At 44.2% G+C, this 11,707-nt stretch overlaps 1 long non-coding RNA gene across 1 annotated transcript in view; it reads right to left on the bottom strand.

Moving 5' to 3' along the window:
- Nucleotides 1–11,633, bottom strand: part of LOC130458257 (uncharacterized) — a 31,356-nt gene extending 19,723 nt beyond the window's left edge. Inside the window, exon 1 of the long non-coding RNA XR_008917363.1 lies at nt 10,957–11,633. This is a non-coding gene — a long non-coding RNA (uncharacterized LOC130458257). The remainder of the gene's footprint in view (nt 1–10,956) is intronic.
- Nucleotides 11,634–11,707: the final 74 nt, after the last annotated feature.

Here is an 11,707-nt window from a genome sequence, read left to right as displayed (position 1 = left end):
AGTGGAAGGAACTTCTAGAAGTTTGGTTGAGAAAGGGAGGAGAGGCTCCCCATTACTTCTTAGAACAAATGTAAATCTTCAGGTGGGAATTGGATGCTATTCACAACCTGGCCCCTTAATACCTTTCCACATATTCTCTGCTCTGACTGACCAACTAGCTTTCTGTACATAGGATGCTCCTCCATCTCCCACTTCTGAGCTTTTTTCACTAGCCACCTCCCATGTCTAGGATTCCCTCCCTCCTCCTCTCTGCCTCTTAGAGGCTCAGCTCAGGGACAACCTCCTTCAGGAGGTCTAGCTGGAACTCTCGGCTGCCAGATCCTCCTCCGCCAAATTACTCTATTTGTTTTGTCCATACTTATAGAAGTGGACATTGATAAGACTGTCATCTCCCTGAGGGCAGTGGCTATTTCGTTTTTCCTTTGTGTCTCCAAGCACCTGGCCCAGTACTTGGCACATAGTAAGTCAATGAATAAAAGCTTCTTGCCTGGTTGGGTGATTACATTTCCCATCCTAAAGGGTATTCCTTTTAAAGAGAACAAAAGAGAGAGGCATGTATTCAACAAAACCAATCAGTGTTCCTCACCACACTGTCCTGTCTTCAACACATCCTGACTGTGGGACTCAGAAGCCCCAGTGTGTCCATTTTGAAAAAGAAGAGGTGGGGGCAGTTAGGTGGTTCAGTGGATAGAAAGTTAGCTCTAGAGACAGGAAGTCCTGGGTTCAAATCTGAACTCAGAAATTTCCTAGCTGTGTGACTCTGGGCAAGTCACTCAACTCCAATTGCCAAGCCCTTATTGCTCTTCTGCCTTAGAATCCATTTTTAATATAAATTCTAAAATGGAAGGTAAGGTGTTTTTTTTTTCCCTAAGGGAAAAGAAAGGGGGCAGCTCAATGGATTGAGAGCCAGGCCTAGAGATGGGAGGTCCTGGGTTCAAATTTGACCTCAGACATTTCCCAGATGTGTGACCCTGGGCAAGTCACTTGACCCCCATTGCCTAGCCCTTACCGCTGTTCTGCCTTGTAACCAATACTCCAACCAGAACAGAAGGTAAGGGTTTTAAAAACATAAAATAAAATAAAGGGAAAAAGAAAAAGAGGGAACAACATGCATTTTATTTCTTCTTTGGAGCTAAGTTTAGGCATAATTAGAAAATTCAATTTCTTGTTTCCATTTCCATTGTGGTGATGATTACATAGATCTTATTCCTGATTCTGATGACTTCACTTTGTATCAGTTCATAGAAGCTTTCCCATTCTTTCCTGTGATTCTCACAGGCACCATTTCTTATTGTTTGGCAATATCTGATCCCTTCATGGGCCAGTTTGTCACCCCATTCCTAGTGGAAGGACAGCAACTTTGTTTCTAGTTCTTTGCTACTACTAAAAATGCTACTATAAAAGTTCAGAGGAATGTGGCTTGGTTTTTTCTCCTGTTATCAAAGTTCATAGGGTTTTTGCCCAGCAGGTCAAAGGTTCTGGACATTTTAGTCACTTTGTCAGTGCAGCCATAAGTGTCTGCGTCCCCAGCTCAGCCCTCATAGGTTTGCAGATCAGGTATCCAGGACGGACACTATTTCTATCTCAGGGGTCCAAACTTCAAAAACTCTAGCTAACAAGTAAACTTGCCTTTATTATCATTATTATGGCTATTAATATTAATCACAATGCTTGGCCAGTAGAAACAACTAGATCAAAGAAATGGCAAATATAATAAGATCAGTAGCTGTTTTACAGTTGAGGCAATTGAGGCAAAGGGGTAAAGTGACATTTGCCTAACATTACATGGCTAGAATGGCTTCTGAACACAGGTCTTCCTGACTCTGGGAAGTATCCTATCCACTGTACCACCCAGCCACCTATAATAATAGGTAGCACTGTACAGTACTTTAACATTTGTGAAGTTCTTTAAATTATCTCATTTTAGACTCAGAGAAGGTCAGAATTGGGAGGACCCTTAGAACTCAGAATGTTATAATTGGGAGAAGACTTAGAGCACAGAATGTCAGAGCTGGGAGAAATCTTAGAATAGCAAGAAATATGTACACATATGCACATATATATCTTTTCATTCAGTTATTTTTCAGCTCTGTCCAACTGGAGGTTTTTCTTGGCAGAGATAATGGAATGGTTTGCCATTTCCTGCTCCAGCTCATTTTACTGATGAGGAAACTGAGGCAAATAAGGTTAAATGACTTGGCTAGGGTCACCCAGACAGTACATGTCTGAGACTAGATTTGAACTTAGGCAGATAAGTCTTCCTGACTCCATGCCCATCACTGTGTACACTTCATCACCAAACTGCCCACTCTGAGTTACAGTGGGCTAAGCTAATTGGATATCTACAGTAAGTCTGGTGCCACTTTGGGGAATCTCTGGGTATCTGGGGGCCTCCAGACTGTCTACAGAGGGGCAAACTGGTCCAGGTTGAAAATAGAGCAGATTAAAGCTTTCATGGTAATCAGCTGTGGATTTGGACCAATGTTCTTGGAAGGAAGGAAGGAAGGAAGGAAGGGAGGAAGGAAGGAAGGAAGGAAGGAAGGGAGGGAGGGAGGAAGGAAGGAAGGAAGGAAGGAAGGAAGGAAGGGAGGAAGGAAGGAAGGAAGGAAGGGAGGAAGGGAGGAAGGGAGGAAGGAAGGGAGGGAGGGAGGAAGGGAGGAAGGGAGGGAGGAAAAGAAGGAGAGGGAGGGAAAGACCAAAAAAAAAGGAGAGAAAATTGGCTGGTGAAAAAGGAGGCTGGAGTAGATACCCAGAGAAACTGAATGTCCATGTTGGAAGGAAGGTCTGAAAGTGGAAATGAGGAACCTGCGGAAATCCACTTTGACCCTCCTGCTAGTTCAGAGTGTCTCAGGGAACATGAGAGAAAGAACACTCAATCATGGGGAGAGTGACTGAGGTTATACTGTCTTCTGGAGGAATCCTGGTTTCTATGAGCTTGTGAAAATGGGGAAGAGGAGAGTCAAAGGTCTAGGATGGAGGGTAGTTTGTTAAACAGAAGAGGCTCCTCTTTCACTCAGTGGTCTTCAGCTCCCTCTGCTTTTCTAGTCTATTTCTTTCCACCTTTCAGCTCTTACATTTGTTGTTCAGAGGGTCAAAGAGTTGGAGGTAGAAGGGAGCTGAGAGGCCATTTATGCCAATTCTCTCATCTTAAAGACAAGGAACTTAAAGCTTAAAGGTTAAGTGACTCATCCAAGATTACATGAGTAGTAACAGAACCAAGATTCAAACCCAGATCCTGTGACTCCTTCCACTATGCCACAACTACATCTCATTAAAATCCCACCTTTCTCTATCTCTCAATGTTCTAAGGTCCTTCCCAGCTCTAATGTTCTATTTTATGTTCTAAGTCCCTTCTCCAACAACCTCTGACATTCTGTTTTCTTTTAATTTTTAATTTTTATTTTCAGTTCCAAATTCTCTCCCTCACTCCACCACTGAAAAAACAAGAAATACAGTGATCATCATATGATATATGAAGCCCTGACATTTTGTGTGCCAAGGGCCTTCCCAGCTCTGATATTCTCTGTTATAAAGTTCTTCCCAAGCCAGTTCTCGATCATTAAGTAAATTCTTAAGAGTCATTTACCCATTCCAAATTCTCTACTTAAAAGTGGATAAATATCTCTATGTTTTAAAAATAGCAATCTCCAAAGGTAAGTTTCTAAAGAATACATTCAGGGATAGTAAGGTGCCTCTGGGATAGAGCCAGGCCTGGAGTTGGGAGGTCCTAGGTTTAAATCTGCCCTCAGACACTTCCTAGCTGTGTGACCCTGGGCAAGTCACTTAACCCCCACTGCCTAGCCCTTACATTTCATGTGCTTTGGAATCAATACTTAGTACCAATTCTAAGACAGAAGGTAAGAGTTTAAATTAAAAAGAATACATTCAAATACATTGGATCCATTTTGTAGCAAGATACATTTGAATTTCATTTCATCTTATTACTCCTTTTCCAATGAGGGAATGGGACTGAGAGGCAGATGCAGACATGCTGAAATGTCCTTATGATGAAGTCTTATAATCACACATTACGATTCTACCTATAATATTAACAAAAAGATCACTTACAAACACGATAGAAAATTATTTGTCCCCAAAAGCGAATGGAATTGCCAAAAGGGAAGTCAGTACAATAATTTTGGTGGAAACATTTTTTTTTAAATTAAAGTTCCCTCAACTCTGACATTCTAAGAAAGAATCTAGGACTCCTTCTAAGTCATTAACAAGATGGGAAGGTTTGCCCTCTGGTGGCCACCCTGGGAGCAGTGTCCCACTGCATGGACTGTCCTAAGGAGGCAGGGGTAGGACTGAGGGGGGTGGGGCTGGGGGAAGCTGTTCTGTCCTAAGGAGCAGAGGAACAAAATACTGAACAGAGAGAAAAGCAACAGGTCCAGGTACCAGGAATAGACTCCCACCTCACCTCGGCTTCTCCCTACCAGTCACTTCTCAGTAGCCAAGAGTAATGCCATAGTATCTAATAGGTGCTTAATAAATGCTTCCCCTTTGAGTCTTTGTTGGATGAAGCAGCCAGAGCCCCTAACTTTGGAATCTAGGCCTATTGTGGGCTCAGAGTGGGGCCTTCTCCCCAACCCTCACACAGGGACATCTGGCAGAAGCCTGGACCTAAGGAGGAGGAGGAGAAAAGGAAAGTCTCTCTGTCCAGAGCAGCCTAGCCATTAGCTTAGAATTTCTAATGATGGCTAATAATCGCTGGAATCGCAGGATCATAGATTTAGGGCAGAAAGAGATCCTAGGAACCACTGAGCCCAACCCTCTCATTTTACAGATGAGCAAACTGAGGCTCAGAGAAGTACATACTATATGGGCATAAAGTATAATACATAAACCCTAAGCATTGTGGCTTGCTTAAAGTCATATAGCTAGCTACTAAGGGATTCAGGTAGGATTTAAACTCGAGTCTTCCTAATTCCAAGTCTATCTCTCTAGCCATTTTGACACATAGCTTCCAGAATCTTAAAGGCTCTTCCTCAGATTTCTGCTTCTTACTTAAATCTCCTCTCCTCTGCTCAAGAAGCTCTAGTGGGGGCAGCTAGGTAGCACAGTGGATAGAGTGCTAGTCCTAGAGTTGGAAGGTCCTAGGTTCAAATTTGACTTCAGAAATTTCCTAGCTATGTGACCTTGGAAAAGTCACTTAACTCCAGTTTCCTAGCCTTTTCTTCTCTTCTGCCTTAGAACTGATACTTAGTATTGATTCTAAAATAGAAGGCAAGGGTTTAAAGTAAAAAAAAAGGGGGGGGGAGAAGGTATAGTGCCTCCAAGAGAAGTATAAACTCCCCAATTGGCTTTCAAAAACCTTCCAATCTAACTCAGTCTAGCTTTGCTCTCCTGAATGGTGACTCCCAAGCCCAGGCCATCATTTCATAAAAGGCCTCAGCCATGCTCATTTCATCCCAGCTTGCTCCAGACACTGGGCTTCTCTACTTCCTCATCAGTTTCCTTGCTCCTAGTGAGTACCCTCCCTGCCTTTCCAGTTTTCTCTTCTGTTGTCTTTCTCCTTTAGACTTTTAGCTCCTTGAAAAAAGAGATTGGTTCTTTGCCTTTATTTTTATCCCTAGTGTTTTAACACAGTGCCTGAAACATAGTTCTCTCTCTCTCTCTCTCCCTTGCTCTCTCTTCCTTTCTCTCTCCCTCTCTCTCTCCCTTGCTCTCTCTTCCTTTCTCTCTCTCTCTCTCTCTCTCTCAAATATAACTCCCCTTTCAGAACTGTATATTCCACTAACTGGCCTACTTGCCTGGAGTCCAGTTCAAATCCAGGCTCAGATGCTTGCCAGTTCTGTGAGTCTGGGCAAGTCACTTAATTTCTGTCTGCCTCACATTCCTCGTCTGCAAAATGAAGATCATAATAGCACCCACCTCCCAGGAATGTTGAGTCAAATGAGGGAAGATGTATACAACTCTCTAGAGCTTGAAGAAAGACCTCAGAAGCTACCTCATCTCCATCTCCATTCCCTAATTTCCATTCAGGATCTGCTCAGCTCCCACTTCTTACAGTTCTAGCCCTGATTCTACAGTAGTACCCAGGACTGGCCATGGGGAAATTATTTTGTATCTGTTTTACATGTATTCTGCATTTATTTTTCTATTACTTGCTCCAATATTGTTTCATCCCCAACAGGACACAAGTTCCTTCAGGAAGCCCTGGTGATGTAGTTTTAAAGAGCTGAACCAGAATCATCAGATTTGGAGTCAAGGAACCTGAGTTCAAATTCCATCTCTGAAGAGTGCCTCCAAAGTGACTCCACCGTGCATGCTCTTAGACCCAGTGATACCATTCCTAGGCCTCTACTCCAAAGAGATCCAAGAAGGAGAAAAAGGACCCTTGTGTACAAAAATATTCTAGCAGCTCTTTTTGTACTGGCAAAGAACTGGAAACTTAGGGGCTGCCCATCTGTTGGGGAATGGCTAAGCAAATTTTGGTACAGGAATGTAATAGAATATTACGATGTCATAAGAAATGATGAAATGGATGGTTTCAGAGGAATCCAGAAAAAGGGTGAAGTGAGAAAAAGCAGAACTATTTAGACAACAACAATATCATAGGAGAAAATAACTTTGAAAAACTTCAGAACACTTATTAATGCAATGGCCAACTACTATCCTAGAGAAATGAAGATGACGTCCACATCTTTGACAGGAGCCAGCCAGAGGAGGAACTGAAGATGTAGAATGACACATAATGGCAGCTAGGTGGCTCAGTGGAGAGAAAGCCAGGTCTAGGAATGAGAGGTCCTGAGTTCAAATCTAGCTTCAGACACTTCTTACCCGTGTGACCTTGAGCAAGTCACTTAACCCCAATTGCCTAGCCCTTCCTGCTCTTCTGCCTGGGAATTGATATTTAGTATGAATTCTAAGATGACAGTTAAGAGTTTAAAAAAAATGACACATGGGAATTTGCCATACATATTTGTTATGAATGTCTTATTTGTATTGTTCAATGAGGGGAGTGGAAAGAAGAAATAATAAATTTATGTAAAAATGAATAAAATATTTCAACTCTAGACTGGTCTTGGGCAAATCATGTCACCTCTTCTGGCCTCAGATTTCCAAATGATCTCTGAGGTCCCTTCCAGTTCTAGTCTACCATCCATAGGTAGGCATAGTTTCAGGTTTGGTCCTTGAATTCCCAGCCCCATGCATAGTACTTGGCATATAATAGGATCTTAAAACATGTTTGTTAAATGAATGATAGGGTGTAAAGAATATTTGGACCTTGGATTCAAGGGATCCAAGTATGTATTAACTTAAGTTAGACCTTAAGCAAGTCAGTGTACCTCAGTTATCTCATCTGTAAAATGGGAATAGTAATATTAGCAATAATTACATTTAGTGGTACCTCTGGGGTTATAGGGCAAAAACACTCTGCAAGCCTTAAAGGGCTGAAGAAATGTGAGTTATATTATATACTTGCAAATACGTGCCAAGACAGTCCTTCAGAAGAAGATGCACTCACATGTGTGGCAGGCAAAAACAAGAACCGGGACATCCTTATAAGTATCTATGTAAAAGATCATCTAAACAATCATATGTGCATATGCTGGACAGAGATAAAATATAACATCCTATTGTGCCTTTTAAGGTTTATTTAAATTTCTTCACAATAATCTCAGGAGGTAAATAGGTTGAGTCTCCATTTTCTAGATGTCTTCATCTTTTAAATGGGGATACATAAAATGCTTCAGAGAGAGGGAGTGACTTCTGAACCAGGATTCTAACTCAGACCTTCAGACTCTAAATTCAGTCCTCTTTTCCTAACACCAATATTGTGACTGCCAAGAATCCCGCACCCCCACCTCCCTCCAATGCAAACACTTCAGTCTAGGGATATACCACCCACTTCAGGCCAACACAGCCACATCTTAGTTAGATCACCCCAAATGGAACTCTATAATCCAGATCTCTAACTGCAAGCCACTTCCTGGGACTCCCACCCTACCTGCTCAGTCATGGGTCATCTGCCCACTCTGGGCAATTCCTCAGTGTGTCCTCAGGTAAACCTGTAGCCACCAGCCTCTCCTTGATTCTAGGCAGTAGGAGTAGCAGGAGATTAAGACGACAGTTTGGAAAACCTCAGTGTTTAACCTCTTCAGTGCTGGGCCAGCAAGGACCCCATGGGGGAAGGGCTCAGGGTGTTTCCTTTAGATGTAATTGACCAGACAGACCTCTAGGGCACTGGGATACAGAGCCCAAAACAAGGAGCTTACCTTCCAGCTAGGTGGGGGTCACTGAATAGAGGAACCCAAGACTCTTTACCTGATCTCTCTGGGTGTGAAGACAAGAGTCTCCATGCATGGAACTGATCATAAAGTTATTGCTGAGAGGGACCCCAGAAAGACACCCTCATTTTATAGATGAGGAAACAGACCCCATAAACAAGGCATTTATTTTCTCACACAAGTAGTGGAGGGGTGGGTAAGAAATAAACATTTATTAAGCACCTACTGTGTGCCACTCACTGTACTAAGTACTTTACAAATATTCCCCATTAAAGGCAGTATTTAAATCCTTTCCCCTGAAGGTTCCATACTATCTTCTTCAAAGAGACAGAACCTGACCTCAACAAGCTTCCATTCTTTTGGAAGAAACAAAATATGAATCTTATGTATACATAGATAGAAATATACACAAGGTAAATATAATCTGGCTGGGAAAGGGGGGCCCTCAGCAGCTAACAGGATTAAAAGCCTCTTGTGGGAGGTAGCCTGAAGCAGAGCACTTGAAGAAACCTGGGAATTCTAGCTCAGCTTTAAAGATAAAGCCCTTTTAAGGTTTGCAGGCTGAGGTGAGAGGGAGCCATTTAACAGAAGTCCTACAACACAGTAGAAAGAATGTCTGATCTGGAATCTAAGGCCCCAGGCACCAATCCTGTCCCCATCTCCACAGCTGCTAATCTTTGGACATTTCCCTCAGTTTCTGAAGGGGGCTGGCCTAGATGGGTGGCTTTAATTCTTTGTTTTATGAGCCTCTGAACTGAGTTCAAATCCAACCTCTGATATTTACTAGCCAGAGGACAGTTTCCTCGTCAGCAAAATTAGATCTATAGATGCTACCTTACAGTGTTGTTTTGAGGCTAAAATGGAGTACAGCAGATAAAGTGTTTTTAAGCTTTTAAGTCCTGCATAAATGTGGTTATTATGACAGAAATGTGAGTTATTAATTATCCTTTGCTTGGAGAGCAAGGAGTTAGAGCCTGGGATAGCCACTGTGGAGATAAAAGTCAAAATGGGCCCACAGAAAACAGTAAAACAATTTTCCAAAGAGCAAAAATATGTCCTCCCCACCCCTACCCTTGAATCAGATGCCTTGTCCAGATAGCCCAGGCAAAGAAAGGCAAGATGGGGGCAGGAAAAGAAAAAAACCTGCAGTCAGTATCATGAGGGCTTCAAAGGGGTATCAGAGGGGAATGGGGACAGACTCATCAGAGGAGATGGCACTGGAACTGGGCCTTAAAGGAAGTCTGGAGGATTTACAGGCAAAGATGGTGGGCGGGAAGCCATTCCAGGGACTGGGAAATGGTGTGTGTGAAGACAGGAGGGAAGAAATGAGAGGGTCTGGGGGAGTTCTTTGGTGAGGAGCTAAGAAGCAAACAGATGAGAGGAAGGGAGAACTGTACTGTTTCCTCAATCATAACCTGAGGAAACCAGACAGCATCATCTCTCTAGTCCCTTCCCAGCTATAAATCTTCAAGGCTATGCATCCATGACCTAGAGCAAGGGGGCTTTGCTTCAGAATGAGGGGGATTGGTGGACTATCCAAGATTCCTTCCAAGTCTGATCTGTTCTAATTCTATGAGTGAACTAGGTAGGCAGGTTGAAGCCAGACTTGGAAGGTCTTGAATGCCATAGGCATCTGCCCAGGTCACCTAGAACTCAGTCACACCATTCATTGCTTTATTCCTTCCTTGGCATTTAATTAAGAGCTTGCTGTGTGCCCAGATCACTTTGAAACAGGAAAACATTGCCCTGGATGACCAGGACCTATGGGGGGAGGTGAGATAGACTCCTAGAACACAGAGCAAGGGCTAGAAAGTGCCTTGGGCCTTTGAAAATAGGTCACATCAAATATTAGCGGTGGAGAGAATCTTGTCAGGGCTGGAAGAGAAAACTTACAGCATAAAATATGAGGTACCAGAGTGGGAAGAACCCTTTGGACATAGAATGGCAGAACTGGAAAGAATCTAGAGGACAACTGTCCAACCCCCTTGTTTTATAGATGAGAATACTAAGGTCAACAGTGGTTAAATGATTTGCTCAGAATAACAAAAGGAGTGGATTTGAACCCAGTTCTTCTGACTTTACAATTCTGAGGGACCTTAGAACATATAATAGACTGACAGAGTTGGAAGGCCTTTTAGAACCTAGAAACAGAATTGGAAGAGACTTCAGTACCTAGAAAATCCAAAATGGAAGAGCTTTGCAGAGATCATCTTACTTAATTCCTTCATTTTGCAAGTGGAGAAACTGAGGCTCAAGTAGGAGGAGTGTGGTTGTCCAAAGTTTCAGTGAGTCTGGGACAAAGTCATAGTAGAATCCAGATCTCCTGACACTGGCTCAGGAAACAAGTAAACAATATAATATTCATCCTAAGGCAATAACAGTGCTATAGAATTTCAGAGGATGTTAGATACCCACTGAGGCGCTATGGCATAGCCTGGAACCCTGAAGAAGGTGGTACCAGGTGCTCTCATGGAGGCAGGTGAGAAAACGGGCAGAAGGATGATCCCTATAGCCTCTCCACCCAGGCACTTGGGCATGGCCTTTGGATGTGGGGGGCGGGGGGGGGGTTGGGGGTTGGGGGTGGAGTAGGCTGGTGAAGGCTATCTCTAGGGGCTTAAGTGGGTAAAAGCTCTTTGGTGTGCCTCCCACACCTCATTTTTCAAGCAGAGGTGCCCAAGATCATTAACGCTCCCATCCGCCCACCCTAAACCCCCTCACTTACTCACTTGGCTCCAATTTGCTCTGCAGAGGTATGAAGGGGACATCCTGGTGGGAAAGGCTTGGAGCTGGATACAGTCAGGGATGGGGGGAGAAAATAAACCCCTTCAGGGCCAATAAAGGAGGGGGGGGTTCCATTCACTGTCCTGGCCAATGGGGGGATTTCATTCACTCTCCTGACCAATAAGGAGAAGGTTCCATTCACCCTCATACAGTCATGGTAGGGGACCCCCCCATTTCTTTTTACTTTTCGGGAGGGTGGTAGTGGTGGAAAGAACTCAGCTTCTGGGCTAGAAAATACTTCCCAAAAGCCTTAGGCGTGGGTGAGGGGAACAGCGGGCATCTCCAAAAAGAGGCAGGGGCAGACTGGGTTTTGCTGGTTCTGGGCCGGGGATGGGGGCGGAGGGTTAGGAAGGGAAGGGAAGGGAAGGGAAGAGAAGAGAAGGGAAAGGAGGTCAGAGCCAGGCTGGGGTCTGAATTGAGATGGTGGGGGATGGCCTGAGTGGGGGAGGGGAACAGGGAGAGGGTTATAAGCCCGAGGAAGGGGAGAGGAGGAGCAGTAAGGGGTGGTGGTGCCAGCCTGAGAAGGGGGAAGGGCCAATGCCCAAGGGACGAGGGGGGGAGGGGGGCACCGCCCTACAAGCCAAGAGGGAGGCAGGGGGGAGGGGAAGGGGCACCGCCCCACAAAGGGGGAGGGGCAGTGCCCAGCGAGGGGGTGGGGCATAGCCTCTGGAGGAGGGAAATTGAGGGGGGAG

This window comes from Monodelphis domestica, chromosome 3 (assembly GCF_027887165.1).
Source record: "Monodelphis domestica isolate mMonDom1 chromosome 3, mMonDom1.pri, whole genome shotgun sequence".
Taxonomy (NCBI): domain Eukaryota; kingdom Metazoa; phylum Chordata; class Mammalia; order Didelphimorphia; family Didelphidae; genus Monodelphis; species Monodelphis domestica.
This window is presented reverse-complemented; position numbering and strand designations above follow the sequence as displayed.